We start from the raw sequence: 17,634 nt of genomic DNA on the forward strand, positions 1-17,634 counted from the left end.
AGGCAGGGGAACTAAGTGTGAAAATTACAGTACAGTTTGAAGTTGATTTTCTCTGAAATGGGTTTGCACTGTTGTGTTTGATACGATGGTTTGGATGACTGCCAACGATACATTTGTCTCCTTCTTTTTCACTATCCCTCTTTTCTCTCTCTTTCTCTCCCTTTCTCAGCTACACCACCAACCACTGAACATAAGTCTTTAATTTCTTTTGTTCCTTACCCCTGTTTTCCATCATTTGCTCCAGATAAAACTACTAAGAAAACATTCAGCCAGACGATAAAACGTCACTAGGGGTATTTTACATAAATCCTCTTTATTCCATTCTTTCTCTCTTTTTTTTTACTTTGAATAAGAAGGTAAGCAAAGAAGAGCATCATGGGTATTAAAGAAGTCTTGAATGTTTTCTAAAAACCTGTCCAAAATTTGATGATTTCCCACTGGATTTAAAACCAAATACTTCAGACTTCGTTTCAAAATCTCTCGACGGAGTCTTCCAACCCACGCGAAGATGACGCTTCATCAAGGACAAATAGTCTGGTAAAGAACTCTTCTACTCGAAACCAAAGAACATTAACCATGAAAGAATCCCAACTGGTCTAAAGCACTTCTGTGACCACCAATTCATAAACCAAAATATGTCAGCTAAAATGATTGTTTTTTTAATTTATGAACTTTATATACTTCAAAGATAGATCCTTAGATTAACAATGATTATATTAACCTTTCCAAGTTACATAAAATAGAAAGTGAGTCACTCATGTAAAGGCAAGTCAATTTGTCCAAATATCGACACAGTAGAGATGTTGTGGCACAGTGGATAAGTCTCCAGACTTTGCACCACAAGGTCCGGGGTTCAAATCCCACTGCAACACTCGCTTCCTTTAGCAAGGCGTTAATCTACATTTGCCACTCTTCACCCAGGGGCCTGTTGCATAAAAATTTTTACCTGAGAAAACTCAGGTATTTTTAACCTGAGTTTTTGCCCTGTGTTAAAGTCATTGGCTGAAGTCAAACTAACCTTAGTTTTCAGTTTTTACCGGAGTTTTCTCAGGTAAAAAGTTTTATGCAACAGGCTGCAGGTGTAGTAAATGGGTACTCAGTAGGAAGGAATTCCTGGAATGCTCGAGTGCCCAATAGCCATGCTAAAGCTGCGATTGTATGCAGTGCTTAGAAAAAAATTGTATTAAGCACTATATAATTGTTGCGTATTATTATTATTACACACTTTGGCTTAAAACATCTCGATTTGACTCATTTTCAAGTAATCTTGGAATTTGATGTATTCATCGTATGGATCTATTACTGTATGTAACTGATGACAAGATTTAGAAAGAAGTATTGTGAAGTAACATCTTCCAGACAGCAGCACTCAAGGGCAAAAACAACCAAAACACATCACATAATATTAAAAACACATTTTTAGCTCAAACTTCCTTTCAGCTCTCGTGCATTCGAGGAATTATTTCTGCCAGGTATCCCTTTCACCTCACCTGGGTTAAGTGCAGCACAGTGTGGATAATTTTCTTGCTGAAGGAAAACACGCCATGGCTAGGATTTGAACCCACGACCCTCTATTTGGAAGGCGAGAGTCAGACCCACTAGACCACAACGTGCCCACGTGATATTATATATTTTCTTTTAAAGTAAGAGCATCACGCTAATCTGTAACATTTCATGTAGCTAATGGAGTAGATATTCATATGAATCTTAAGTATACATATATTATTTTTTACCTATTCATGAAACTGAAGACTACATCTAGGACAAGGATGAGTCCAACCTAGATGTAACATTGGTCATACTTTCATTTAATTGGGAACAGTATCCACAAGAGGCACTTCTGGCCCGAAGGCATAACCGATCTGATTCCTTCTGCACATCCTGACACCTGCTACACACGAAAGGATCCTTTACAAAAAATCTGATTATCAACCCATGATAAGGACAAATTTTGTGGGATGTGTCGATGTCTTAGCATGTCACCATCCATACTACAAAAGTATATAAACAGATGCATGAATGCTAGTTCATGCTGTTTTTAGTTATTAGTACAGTTTACTACATTTACTCCAAGATCAGTGTTATTTTGGACAGTGAGTGTGTGCTGTACAAATCTACACTATTATTTTCATTATCATCCTTGTTGCTGCTGCTGTTGTTGTTATTAATATCATTGTGGTGTTAATGATGGCGATGATGATGATTATTATTCTAATTATTATCATTTATTATTACAATGATAATGTTGACGATGGTGCTGGAAATGGTAGTGATGGTGATGATGGTAGTGGTGGTGATGATGATGTTGATAATGATGATGATGTTGAAGATGATGCTGATGATTGATGATGATAACGCTGATGATTGATGATGATAACGCTGATGCCATCATAAGAATAATAATAAAAAAGTATAATTATTGAAAATAATTCTAAAATAACAATTAGGGGAAAAAACAATGATTTGATAAAATAACAAAATGGTGAATTTTTTATCCACAGAAGAAAAAAAATTCAAGAGCTTATATGACGAAGAATGAGTCCATCCGAACTGGATACCTCTTTAAAAAAAATAACAGGATATACAAATCCTGAAGCAGGGGTGAGACTGCATTGGGGCATCACATTTGATGAGAGTCAAATTTGTCAAAACAACCACTTACCTTATATGAAGCTTGTTTACCGGCTACACTTAGCAAACACGATCCCTTCGTCTTCTGCGGCACTGGGTCTCCCTGCGTCCCCCCTGGGAGAGAGAATAAGAGAGAAGAAACGAGATTTAGAGTCCATCTTAGATGGCTTGAAGATGATTTCTAAATTGAGCCACCCTGACTTTAGAATTTGGCACCGCTTTAAGCCGAACTTCGCCCCCCAACGCGAACAAATAGGAGAGCATTTACCGACACAAGAGGTGCATTGGACTTGGGGTTGTGTTACACAGCTGAAATAAAACAATATCATGTCTCCGTCTTTGATGGACGAATCGCTCTTGTGACGTCAATGTTGATTGGTGTCTGAACCCCTGAAGACTAACTGATTTCAATGAACTCAATCTTCAACATCTTGTTTTTAAACCAATTCTAACCAATTTCTCTAGAATGCAGGAGAAATTTACATGACATAAGAATCACTCCATGACAACCTCTTACAATGCACGTCATGCAGACTCATATAAAACTCACATTCATGTCATTTACATATCACCTAAATAGCAAACAATCAAATCATAAGAGCACTTTTTTCATATTCAATACTTGACAATGTACAGTATCTGTAAAGGCGTTGTCACAACTGAACATTTTAGCCAGCATACACTAAAGAAATGTAAAATTTAATATATTTACTTTTGTGGTCACACGTTGTACATTGTCATGACATGCAGAAAGAAACAAATAAATAAATAAAATGAAAAAAATAAGAGAAAACTTTGACCATATAAGCCATGAATAAAAAAAATGCAAAGAATTAAGACTTATTTTCACCAAGCATGGGCACAAAGATGGCACAATTGCTCCTCCATTATCTTCTTAAATATGCTTCAATCAAAAATTTACAAGCAGAATATACATTGTAATTAATACCTCCAAGACGATAGGTACATATTCAGGTCTTCGTAGAGCTGTGCATTGCTCATGTTAATTAAGTGATTGGCATGCATCTGTTCCGTACAGTGGAGACCAAGGTTATCAATACAGTGTTGTTGCATTTTCAAGGAAAATGAACCCCTGCAACAAGTTAGCTTGTGTGAAAACAGAAAAATCAAAGAATAATAACAAGGAAAGAGCTGAAAGAAAAAATGGAAAGGAAAAATGACTACCCGATTGATTTGTGAGGTTTCCAAACTACATGTAAAATGAACTTAGACTGAAAAATAAACAAATTTATATGTCAAATTTCAAACCTGACATGAAAAGTGTTGCAATACTGACAACTACATTACATCAGAATATAAATGTGGCCCTACAATCCACTCTCTCTCTAAGACAGAAATACAGTTCAAAAGAATAAAATCTAGTTCAAGCACGAGACGACGCAGAAGCCCCCCCCCCCCCCCACCGATTTCCCACGTAATACCAGCACTTACATGAATTTCAATTTCGAGATGAATGCCTGATTAAATTCAGTGCAGCTGCCCTCGCTCCATCCGATTGCATCCATTCCAGAGTTCTTGTTACAAACATTTCCTTGCAATCTAGCTACATTAATTCTCTGTTAAATTTCACTCTAAAAAAGGGAGCTCAACTAGTTTCTCCCTTTTTCCTCACTTCACCTATTTACATCATTCATTACCCTTGCATGCACAGAAAAAACAAAATTATACAACCTGTATAAAATTTTATACAACCGCTGTTTACTATATGAACCTTACAACTAATGTTTAAAAATTATACAACCCTCGGTTGTTCAAAATCTAAACAGCAGGTTGTATAAATTTTTTATACAAATTATGTTTAAAACTTGGTTTTATACAGCGGGTTGTAAAAAGATTTTTATGCAATACTGATTAAATTTTGTGCACCTGTATAAACTATGGTTGTATAAAAAAAACTGTTCAAAAACGGTTGTATAAAAGAAGAAGGAGGCAAAGAAGAAGGCAAAGGAGAAACTTTTATGCTTTCAGTTTCATTCAAGATATTTATTCTTGCATTTCACACCTGCACAGTAAAGTATGCATGTTTTACATTACATACATAGGAGGCAATACTCCCAAAACTTTTTTTACAAGGTATCACTTAAAACACTATGTAACACTGTGGAAGACTCTGACATACTATATCGGAACACGGACGAGTAGATTCAATCCTGCACAGGGAAAGGTAGAAAATTTTGAAATGTGTACAAAATATGAAGAAATGTCCATAACTTGTCATTGACGTATTTGCTGCCCTCTTGTTATCAATATATATTTTTAAAAAGCAGAAATTTTCTTATTACTTGTTTCAGTAACAGTAATTTATTTTATTCCCCCCCGCTTTTTTTACAAGAAAATCAGACACCTGTGTGCTTTCACAAATGCGAAAGATTAACATTATCCTAAAAAGATGGGGATCCTTGTAGTGATCTTAAGTATGCAGAAAATCTCAATCCAGGCATTATATCTAAGAAGTACTATGATAACTAACTTGCAACAGTGAAGAATTCACATTTTTTCATATTTCAAATAGCTATTTGATACATAAATTAATGAAAATTACATTGAATATTGGCATGATAACTTTAGACAAAAATGTCATTACAATTTCATGAAACATTGCAAATAACAAGACTCATAAATATTACATCTATTTCAACCTATTTCGATGCCTAAGACGGGGGGGGGGGGGGGGCTGATAGTCTGATACAGCCCCTCTTATGATCTCGATCGCAACAAAACTTGGTACGAGTGTTACCCGTCGCATAATCTACACTAGCTCATTGCTAATTAATTATGCTAATTTATGCGTAGAATCAAAATTTTGCTTTAACTAACTAAATAATGCCCCTAAAATGCAAATTTGGGGTACACAGACACTTTATATGAATCTGATCAAATGTACAAAAAAAAATCAAAATCACATTTAATTTTTTTATGTATTTTATTGTTTTCTAAATTTCTTATGTATTTCTCAATTTTTTTGGAAATTGTCAGGGACTTATTTGGACCATAAATAAGATGGAATTGATAAATTTCAATCAGTAAAAGGAAAAATAATGATACATTTGCCTAAAAACTCTATTTGCATTGGATTTGTACACAAATTCATATTTTTGTTAAATTTTGGGTCTGCAAGCACTTACGAAATGCATTATTTCGGAACCGCGTATCCGGGGGTCGGAAATTTGGTCTCAAAAGTTGCGCGAGACTTGAACGTAAAGAGTCGGTGAGCGACGCGGTCAAAAAATTTTTGTGATAATGCCATGGGTAACACGTGTGCGAATTTTCGTCTCGATCGCGCCATCCACGGCGGAGATCGTAGGGGGGGGGGCTGAATTAGCCCCCCCTCCCCGTCTTCTTAGGCGTCGAAATAGCCCAGTCTATTTAGGGTGTAGCCACTGAATACTATGTGAGCAAAGCAAATATGAAATATATGTCCTATTACAGACCCAAGCTCAGCATTACTGCAGGCCAAAGTGAAATAAGTGTGCAATGGATGAAAAATTAGAGGGTGGTATCCAATTATGGTACAAAAGATCCTTCGGTTTTAATGCATTGAGCAAATGTTCAGTTGCAGAATATTTAAAGGACAAGTCCACCCCAACAAAAACTTGATTTGAATAAAAAGAGAAAAATTCAAAAAGCATAACACTGAAAATTTCAACAAAATCTGATGTAAAATAAGAAAGTTATGGCATTTTAAAGTTTCAACAAAATAGTTATATGAACGAGCTAGTTGCATCCAAATGAGAGTTGATGACATCACTCACTATTTCTTTTGTTTTTTATTATATGAAATATTTCATTTTCTCATCATTGTCATGTGAAATGAAGTTTCATTCCTCCCTGAACACGTGGAATTCCATTATTTTAACATTTTGTGCTTCAGGCAAGGAGGTCCTAATTGCCAAATTCGTAAAAATTGACATATTGTATAATTCAAACAATAAAAACAAAAGAAATAGTGAGTGACATCATCGACTCTCTCATTTGGATTTTACTGGCTCGTTCATATAACTATTTTGTTGAAAATAAGCGAAACTTTGAAGTGTCATAATTTTCCTATTTTACATCTGATTTTGATGAAATTTTCAGCATTGTGCTTGTCTGATTTTTCTTTATTGATTCAAATCAACATTTTTCTGAGGTGGACTTGACCTTTAAATAAATTCAACGATGGAACATTATAACTAGCATTGAGAAAGTATCGAAATGAGTCAAATTTATCCTGGCACAACAAGTTGGAATAAAGATTGTCATCTAAATGTTTCAGACATGCCTTAGAAGATTCTTTCTTGTATTTGCATGAAATCTGGAAAGATGATGTGTACTGGACTTAAAGTTCTTACAACAAAGATAACAAGAACTGTTCTTCTGCACCAAAAGGTGAAATTATTCAAACAACTCTTTAAATTAGCCAACCGTTATAAAAAATGCCATTTGACCTAAAAATATTTACATGTGATCAATAGAATAACAAACGAGCACTCCTCTTAACCCCAACTAGACCAGGCTTTTTTGGCTGCTCTGTGGGGGGGGGTGCCCCGGGAGCCACTTACATTGACGAGTGGATACCATGCGCGACCTAAAAAACAGGTAAAAAGGATGTCTTTTTAACGACATGGCACGTTGCGTACGTAACGTGATAATGGTGTAAAAAACACAAATATAATGAAAAAAGGGTATCTATTTCGCTAGGAAAATCACGTGTTTAGGGTCAAATTTGCGGGGACGATAAAACACAATAAAAATGTTTCATAAAGGATGTCCTTTTTGCCCTAACACTTCGTGTTTAGAGTCCGATTTGCACGTAGAGTAGATGGGGTCGTACCAAACCAACTAAGGTAAAGCAGACAACCGAAGGACCCGTAACAATAAAACATTCCTGTACTTGTTTAGGGGTTCATTTCAGGGAATATTTGCCAAGAGTATCGTTTTGTTTCCAATAGTTGTTAAGGGTAGGGTTTCACACGCCAATACTTGTTAAGGGGTGCATGTTCCGAATATGGAAATTACGTGTTTAGGGTGCTTTTCGAGACCCCATGGTCGCGCATGGTATCCACTCGTGAATGGAAGTGCCCCCCCCCCCTGCCGATCACGCGAGCAATTTGCACGCTGGTAGTGTGCGATGTAATCTACAAGGCTGTATGGTAAAATTTTCCAAATAATGATATTATTTTATATGAATTAATTTATGGGTAAATCATATTTTTTTGCTCTAATTCACTTCATACCATAAAGCTCCCAGAATGCTAATTTTTGGTAAAAATATTCTTTGTAGCATTCTTAACAATCGCAATTGAAAAAAACTTCAGTTTGGAAATCAATTTCTTATGTATTTTATTGTTTTAGGAATTTCTTTGTTTTTCAACCTTTTTTTCACCAGATTTATATTATAGCACAGCCTGTTTGAAGCATATAATTATGCTAAAATCAATTGACTTCTGCTGTTTAAAGTAAAAATCATAGCTTTATGAATAAGATGAGAAAACTCAATTTGTATTGACTTTGTGGACGAAATCACGTTTTGGAACAATTTTTGGTCAGACATGAACTTACGAAATGTTGCATAATTTCGGGACAACGTACCTGGGCATCGTAAATTTGGTCTCAAAAGATGCGCGAGACTTAGTATAAACTCTGAGAGTGGCAGGGTCAACAAATCTCCCGCGGAGGAATGATCGCAGATAATGTTGGGGGAAGGTTGTTTTAACCCCCCCCCCCCGGCCTGGTTAGGGTTAAGAAGGGGAAGTAGGTGTTAATTAGCACCTTTTTCATATACTTGCTCACAAAACCTAAAATACTGTATGTAAATGTCAATGAAAGGCTGCCAATACAAGGTTTAAAGGCAAGGTTCATCCTGACATTGCATGTTAGTTGGTGAAAATCCACCAAGAATAAGAGTTATGAAGTTTTAAATTTGTGACTTCACATGCGAGCAGCTCCCCATATTTTATGTGATATCAATTCTATACAAGTGCCTTTTCTAGGGAAATTGGAAAATGATTTTACCTGTGGATTCAATGTTATCAGAAACATTATTTCATACAAGCTTCTGATAAAAACCCATTTAATTATCATGAAAACCATTAAAAATGGCAATTTATGGAATTTATATTACATGATTGACATATTGGGAGCTGCTCGCATGTCATGTCACAAATTTAAAACTTTGAAGCCTCATAACTCTGTTATTCTTTGATATTCGGCAAACTTTAATTTATTAATTTCTCTCATGGTTCTCCTTAAAACAGACTTGATGTCAGGGTGAAATTAGGTCCAAGGGTGCCACTGTGCAATCACTCCCAGGTATGGAATGCGCCATTGTCAATTCCTGTTCATCTTCTTTTTGTTCATGCTCCTTCCTAAATAAAGTGCAAAACAAAGAATCGAAGGGGGTAGAAGACCAATCACACAGACATCTAGTTGGATAATCTGTATTATACCTTACATACTAAGAGCAGGGTTGGTAATACAGGAGTGGGAAATACATGATATTTCGAAAATCATAATGACAAGGGTTCACAAAACATCAAATTACATCATTCTACCAAAAAAAAAGAAATATCCAATACAATGACACTTTGGCTATATCACTGAAATTAAAGATCTAAATTGTTCTATTCTTTTTGGGCCATCATGTATAATGAAATGGGCAAGTGAATCTGGTCAACTTACGATTTTCAGCATGGGAAATCATGCGGCTCAGATTTTTTAATTGTGGTATTGTTAGCCAATATCTTCAAAGGGATGGTCAAAAGCTGAAAATATTCATGTCTTAAATACATAGAGTAGAATTCACTGAACAAAATGCCGAAAATTTCATCAAAATCGGATAACAAATAATAAAGTTATTGAAGTTTAGCAATATTTTGTGAAAACAGTCGTCATGAATATTCATTAGGTGGGCTGATGATGTCACATCTCCAATTTCTGTTTTCTTATGTTATTACATAAAACCATATTTTTTCATTATTTCATACTTGTGTGAATAATACAATGTATGTCTCCTTTATAATGAAATAAGTTGCAGCAATCAATATCTAATGCACTAAATGAAATGTCAATCCAATTTTTCTAGTTCTTGGAGGAAAAAAATTGAATAAACCTATTTTCATACAATAAAATACAAAAGAACAAGTGGATATGTGACGTCATTAGCCCACTTAATGAATATTCATGACGACTATTTTCACAAAATATTGCTAAACTTTAAAATTCAATAACTTTGTTATCCAATTTGATGAAATTTTTGGCAGTTGGCTCAGTGAATTCTACTCTATAAATATTTTCAGCCCGGACCATCCCTTTAAGAAGGACTTCTATTGCTCCCCCCCCCCACAAAATAAATAACATGAATCAGCGTTGATCTCATTACATTATTGAGGTAAAACCATAGGAGGTATTTTTCTGAGTTTAGAGAACTGCATTTAAGGAGATTTCAAGTCTTCGCAAGATGTGCAGTTTTGCATAGACATCCAACAACCATGACATACATGCAGAATAGGTATTGACTAAGTCATTGTGTGAACTTATTCCATTGTTATGATTTGCGCTACAGAATTGAGATAGTATCAGGATTATTAGATAGAACAAATACAGTCAGATAGCTGCCCTGAACAGATTTCAATGTTGGGGTCAAAATTTTACTTGCCCACATTAAATTTTTTTTTTACCTTTTTGGGTAAGCAACTTAAGCACTTTGATATTTTCACTTGCCTTGGTCAAGTGAGCATGCGCTACAGTCAAACCTAAGTGCTCTCAAAGATTGCCAACAGTAACGTTCTAATATTGTTAAGGAAAATCAGAGCTTTAACCTAAATTGGCCAAAAAATAAATAAATATATAAATAAATAAATAAAAACTTTGAAAAAGTAAGATGATAATCAATACTTACTAATTGGAGATTGATGAAAGATTCAAGACTTTGAAGTACGGCACATTTAATTTGCCTCATTCCCCTTTCGTTCTGCCGATCAAAATCCCAGGAAGTACTGAAAGCCAAATTTTCTTCATTGTTGACCTGTATAAATGAAAATACGGTTTGAGCAAAGAAGTGACCGGTGAAGGAAGGGAAAACGAAATAAGAATGGGAGCAAAGAAAATAGGAAAGAAAGATGAAGGTGAGGAGATATCAGCATTTTCAAACTAAATGTGTTTGCCTGCAAGTGAGATTCAATCTTACAAGTGGAATGGGTACAAGTATATAATTGAGATATTATAAGGATTGAAGGTAATAAAGGGATTCACCATGGTGATTTCAGCCAAAATGTGTATCACCCATTAATATACAACAAAATCATTTTATATTCAAAAGGCTTGTTGACCCCTGCCTGTGACCTTGGAACTGGAGGTGACCTTCAAATCTCTGAAGAACATCATCTCTCTTAGATTGGTAACAATTTATGAGTGATGATAGAAATTTAAACAAACAAACCAAAATCCAAACAATGAGCTCCAAAAGTTCTTCAACCTCTGCTGTAACATTTGACCTGGAGGTGACCTTCAACCCCCCCCCCCCCCACTCCCCGGGGACATCTTCCATCCAAGTTTGGTAAAAAAAATGGGCATACACTGTACATGGATCAAACGTTATGAGCTGTAATACAAAACTTGCCCTAATAGGCTTAACTTTGACCCATGCTCATCATCAGCCTGACCCATGAGGTGACCCTCATGTTTGGTAAAATTGAAATAAATTTGCATATAACCATGCTTCTCTCCAAGTTTGATTAAAAGCCTTGAGTACAAAGTTATTCAAGTTTTGTCAGTGTTCCCATTTGAAATTCCTGCAATGCATTACTGCTACACAATCCGGGGGGGGGGGGGGGGCACTCGACCCAAAAATTGGTGGGGTGTGCCGCGGGCGAGACAAAAAACGGGGGCCTTGGAGTGGGCTAATTGTAAAAAGGAGGGTCCTCGGAACGGGCTTCAGAACTACAAATGTTTGTGAAATCGGGGGTCCTTGGAACGAGTCGCCTGCATGTGAGTGCCTTCATGCATCCCTATGGAACGGGCATACGTGCATGCAGCTAGACCGGCAGCATGGGCAGCGGGTGCGCTAGCACAGAGGCAATGGTCAGACAGCGTTCATTGCAGCGGCTGCTTTTTCAAAATTACGACTCATTGTAGCAGATCGATCGGAACGGCATAACAGAAAATATGCGAAGTTTTGGAGCGGATTCCTTTTTCACGAGAAGAAAATAATATGCCTTGGAGTGGCTTTCTTTGTTCTTTTTCTTAATAGGCTAAAAATGCTATGCCTTGGAACGGAAATTTGAGTGTAAGAAGGGGGGTCCCCTCCGCTGCACATACCCACTATGCATTATATACTGAGTGCCCCCCCCCCCCTACACAATAATGCAATAATGGTGAATAATGCTGATAATGCTGTGCGCAGTGTTCAGCTGGTATTATGTTGAGAGTCAATTATCTCTCTTAATGGCTTGTGCAACACGATAGTAAAAAAAAAGGGTCTGTGTTACTTCCTCTTCAGAAATCATTACTCTGAATTGGTGTATGTTACTGTAGAACATCACTTGCTTGTTTCGATGAGGTCCATTAACTATACTAATTATGTTGGACAGGATTCGGTGTACATAAGAACACTGATTTCACTTTAAATTGTAAGCATTGTTATTCTTACACACCTGGAGAGGAAATATCCTCTTTTGCAGTTTAAATGCTAATTGATGCAGCTTTGTAAAAGTCTTCGCACTGCTACTGTAAGTTTGAATTGAGTATAACTATAAGACTAAAACTTACTCTGCGTCATTTTCTGGTCCACTCCAGCCCCTAGGATCTTTCTATACCCTGGATTAATCTTCTCCGCAAATTCCAAAGTCTGCCTGGACAACTTTGGCCACATTGTGAAAAGGGCACCAGGAGCTGCATCAATTGTTAAATCAAAGTCTTGATCAATCTGAAAATGAAATAAGTATTTATATATAAGCTGTATAACACATAATACAATTACCAGCAATACCATGTTTTCATACATTACCGGTACATTGTAATTAAAGTCATGCTAAATATTGCTCATTAAATAAAAAATAAAACTTATCAATGTTTGTAACAAAAACCCTAGGTCACATGCACACACTGCACAAATCAAGTAAAGTCTAGTGAGCTTTGACATTGACCTTTCTAACTAACCATTTATCACATTTTTAAAAATATTGATCACTATTAGAGTAATTAACCACTGGAGGAAAATACTTAGTATTTGCAAAATGAGGGGGGGGAGTTAGGTGGGGAAATTAATATCCCCCCCCCCCCCGCCAGAGATTGACATTCATGGGAAGAAGACGTAACTTAATCTTTCCAATCGGATTTCAGAACAACTTTTCCACTAATCATAGAATTATGACAACTAAGATGCAACTGAATTTTTAACACTGAGGCAGAGTAAGTGATCCTATGATCTTGCACTATATTCTCAAGCAAGAAAGAGAATAATTTTGGAAATTCATAACCAAAAATGCTTCGTTCAACTTCGAACAATTAAATTAATTTTTTTTTTCATAATGCGAATCCACTGCACTAAGTAATCAAGTTATTTTACCATTCCCAAAAGCTGTAGATATTTGTCAAGAATTTCTGCTGTGCTTGGTCGCGGGTTTCCTATAGTCAACTCATATCTCAGTACCGAGGTTCGTCACATTAACAACAATGTTGTCAGGTGATGAGTAATATTGCATCCAGTAGGTGACTTCGTGCTCATCTTCTGCAACATTTAACTGTGATAAACATGAATCAAAGATCAAGAATAGTAACATTAATTATTACACAAGTTATCTGACTATTCTATAGAGAACTGATGGAATAAGTGGATAAATTGTAGAAATTCTCAATAAAAAATTCCCTACTGCACAGTGGGGAATTTACATGAAGTCAACCTAAATGTAATTCCTGTATCTCAGATTCAAAATTAGTTTCTGATCATTCAAAAACTGTACATACATCTGCAATTACAATGTAACATTTAGATCTGTTGCTATTTGCATGTAGGCCTTTCCTCGCTAGGCTGGCCAATAATAAGGGACTATTGGCCAAGCTAGGCCAGGATTTAGATCTAGGTTTGGACCTATAGTATAGACCTAGATTTTAATGGGGTTTAACATACACATATGTAGACGTACAAAATTGAATAAAGTTGACTAGAAATAGATCTAGCCAGGCCTACATTACACGTAGGCTATGTGCTTGAGGACGGCCCGGTCCGAGCTTGTACCGGACCCGGTACCTCGCGCATATCGCATCCGCATGCGATCATCGGCAGTGAATTATTTATGTGTGAGGATCTTCATCACAGTTCATGTAGGCTATAATTCAAATCACCAATTTTGAGACTAATACTAATAGAAGCATGGAAATAAGAAGTGAAACTTTGTGTAAAGATCGTGATGTTGCATGAATTTCATATTTCACCCCCATAAAATCCCACCTTTTGTCACTCAGAATATCAGATCGAGTTCATGGTCTCGAAGTTCGTGTAAGTGGAGCATGGTGTAGGCCCTAGTGGTAATTAAGTGGAGTACGAGTGGATCCTGCACGAACTTCGCTCAAGGTACCATAGTCTGCGCACATGCGTATCTGCGCAATTCTAGTAGAATCTATAAGATACGCAATGCAAACTTTACACATCTAATGCATAGACAGATATTTATTGCAAAATCCGACTCAGATCACAAAGGTGGAAAAATAACCCTATGACAGCCTCAAAATGCAGCCTTTCTCATCAAAATCTCCAAATCACGTGCAAAAGTGAATGGGTGCGCAGACTGGGGCACCATTTTTTTTTTCAATCTCAAAATGACTGCCGGCCGAGCCGAGGTTTTTCCAATAAAATCATAGGCCTATATATTTCTGACTTGGCGACCATCATATAGAAATACACACGTACATGCACACACAATAAAACCACTGCAACAACGGTAACAATGCATTGACTTTTGAGATTATTCATGAACATTCACTCGAAATCAAGCACTGAATTTACCTCTAAAGATTGGAACTAAATGTGGGAAGTCCCACTCCTGAAGCAGGTTTGTCACCCCCAAATCTTTCATTTTCTAAAACGGAGATTAAACACGATTTTTCCAGTGCACTGCAGCAGTCTCCGAGTCGAACATACTCAACGCCATCTTCCGACCACTAGCATAGCACTGCGCACGCGTACGCATGCGCTTTACATGTGCCGGTATCTTGTACAACCCCCTGTTCAAGCCTTCTGTCTACGGACCTTAAACAGGTCAATTCGCCGTGTTTTATACCGATATTTATCAAAGCTTAAACATGTGCTGTTCAAAAAATTATACAGCACCTCTTATACAGCGATATTTTGTACAGCGTTTTTACTGTGTGATTTTCAGGTTCTGTCGAAGGCATTATTACTTGCTTTAATCTCTTTTAAAATTCATTCCAGAATGAAGTCATCACTCTCCCTTATTTATTTATCATCTCTTCTTATTTCTCTGATTCTTTAAAACATTCAATGAAATAGAGTAACGTCGTTGTGAAGGCAGATGAAAGCATTTTAGTCATTTTTGTACCCTCACAAATTTGACCTTAAGCACATAGCTTTCCTAGCAAAATAGATACCCTTTCAAAACATTTTTAGTGTTTTTGACACCCGCATTACGTTACATAAAAATACATCTTTTTACATGCTTTTTTTGGTTGCACATGGTATCCACTCGTCAATGTAAGTGCCCCCCCCAAAAAAAAAAATGACTCGGCAACCAGTGTTCATTATAAAAATCCAATGCATGTTATCTGTAGCTGTCCATCGACATTCAAAGCTTTTACAACGTGATCAAGTACTGACCAAAGGCACATTAGTGAACTGCTAAGGCTGATGAAACAACTGCAGAACACAAAAAGCTTACTAATAGCAGATGACATAAGACAATATAGATTAGAGACAAGAGCATTCCAAACATACTCCAGTTCTAGGACGGGGAACATCTTAAACAATAGTGAGTGATTTTCACTGTTACAAGCTACTGGAATCCTTGCATCCGATTGGCTCAAAACAACTTAGTCAGCGAAAATCACTGCAAACAGGCTTCATGAAAACACTCCTTTGGACAGGTAAAGGGGCTCTCACAATTGCTTGTGCGATCGTTTGAATACAATATATGTTGCACACAATTCCAACGGTTGTAAGCAGTTGTACCACCGATTGTAAAAGGGGCTTAAAGAGAAATGCCAGTAGTTGCAGTAAACACTGATTTCATGAGAAAGTCTGTAAAACCAGGCTTAATTGTCAGAATATCATCGAGGATCTAGATCTGGTACAGTTACATAAGCTGAACTTTGTGAAATCTTGAAATCTACGCTGAAAAATGTTCACACTGAAGATCACAAACACAGATAGGCACACGTGGGACAGTGTATTAATATTGCTGGAATAAAGACCCGACGGAAGTGACCGAATCCGCGCTTATTTTGCTTATTTCTCAGCAATTACACAATTTCTTCCATAATCCTTTGGCACATATTTTTTATTCATACAAACAGGCACTTGGGTGGTCATTATATTAGATTCTGTAAAAAGTCATTTTGAGATCGTTACCAAAACTGGAATTTATCTTTAAGGTGGATGGTCATGGTCACATTTCATGTTAATACTTCATAGCGTTGTAAGGTGTATAGTTATTGGATAGGACCATTAATTTGACCCTCCTCTGTTCAATGTACGATCATTCACGGGGCGTCGTAGTCTACTGGTTCAGACTCTCATCTTTCAATCTGACGAACATGGGTTCCATTCCCCGCCATGGTGTGTTTTCTTTCAGCAAGAAATTTACCCACATTGTGCTGCACTCAACCCAGGTGAGGTAAATGGGTACCCAGCAGGAAGTAATTCCTCAAAAAGCTGTGAGCACCGGAATCGGTAGACTAGCTTAACCGGGGTAATATAGGAGTGCCTTGAGCACCTAGCAAGGTGAATACATTATACAGGTGCTATATAAATCCTATACTATTTTAATAATTCACAAAATCTGCAAAATTTACAATTCTTATTATCAATTAGAAATGTCAATGAAAGTAACAAATATCATGCCCCATGATGACAGCCATATTGCCATAATATACTGTGAACACGGTAACATAATTTACAACATATTCAATAAACGGGTTTTACATAATTCTCAAATCAAAGCATGTTTCAAGTCTAATGAGCTTCAGGCAAAAACTATGCAGTTTGCTGTACAAGTTTGACCATTCAATTCATGCGACTTGCACATTTTTTACACCAAGATCAATGTGCCAAGTCTCGTGAGCATTGGTGTAATTATCAAATCATTCGAATATTTGAAGTTTTCGAACCATATCCGAAATGCATATAGTGGAAGGTTTAACAGATTATGCACCTCTCACAGTATTCTTAAACAAGCTTCTCTTTAATTGCATTGAAAAATATATACAGACAAACTACATCAAAGAAAGGAGAAACGGGGACAGGCGATCAAAAGGCCATTTGAGCAACCAGCTGCTTCAAAGACAACAATCCACGTCTTCGGATTCCGTCGGGGGCATTGATCGGATGAGGGGAAGGAGGAGAGAAAAAAATCGTAGCGATAATGGGAATCTGTTCCGAAGGCCAAACGACATGCTCTTGATAGATGCACTTCATAACGGCAACAGGAAAATTGCTTATTGATCGCATGTGAAGGGTTAGAGGACATATTATCCAGGTTGAGGGATATTCTTTGAATGAGGGTATGGGATTCTATACATTTTGTGGTCTAGTGGTTACGACTTTGGCCTTTCAAACCAAGAACGGTGTGTTTGAATCCCAGCTGTGGTGTGATTTCCTTCAGCAAGAAATTGATCCGCAATATGCGGCTCCCAACCCAGGTGAGGTAGGAAGGTATTCATCACAGAGCTGTGAGTAGCAAATTGGTTGACTAGCCGAGATAATGAAGAAGCACATTGAGAAACTAGGAGGCTGTTCTCATTACGCTTTCTAGAACTAGTTTACTGTAAACC

At 36.9% G+C, this 17,634-nt stretch overlaps 1 protein-coding gene and 1 long non-coding RNA gene across 2 annotated transcripts in view; both read right to left on the minus strand.

Moving 5' to 3' along the window:
* The window catches only part of LOC121429661, a 45,500-nt gene extending 42,739 nt beyond the window's left edge, over positions 1-2,761 (minus strand). Inside the window, exon 1 of the mRNA XM_041626808.1 lies at positions 2,663-2,761. The gene's annotated coding sequence lies outside the window, so the exon portion shown is untranslated. The remainder of the gene's footprint in view (positions 1-2,662) is intronic.
* A 5,426-nt stretch (positions 2,762-8,187) lies between these two features.
* On the minus strand, positions 8,188-14,994 carry LOC121429964. Its single transcript, XR_005971984.1, has 5 exons — positions 14,636-14,994; positions 13,199-13,373; positions 12,400-12,556; positions 10,532-10,657; positions 8,188-8,999 (listed from the first exon to the last, which is right to left on the minus strand). It is a non-coding gene; the product is annotated as an uncharacterized LOC121429964 (long non-coding RNA).
* Positions 14,995-17,634: the final 2,640 nt, after the last annotated feature.

The sequence above is a fragment of the Lytechinus variegatus genome, chromosome 16 (genome assembly GCF_018143015.1).
Source record: "Lytechinus variegatus isolate NC3 chromosome 16, Lvar_3.0, whole genome shotgun sequence".
In the NCBI taxonomy this organism is placed as follows: domain Eukaryota; kingdom Metazoa; phylum Echinodermata; class Echinoidea; order Temnopleuroida; family Toxopneustidae; genus Lytechinus; species Lytechinus variegatus.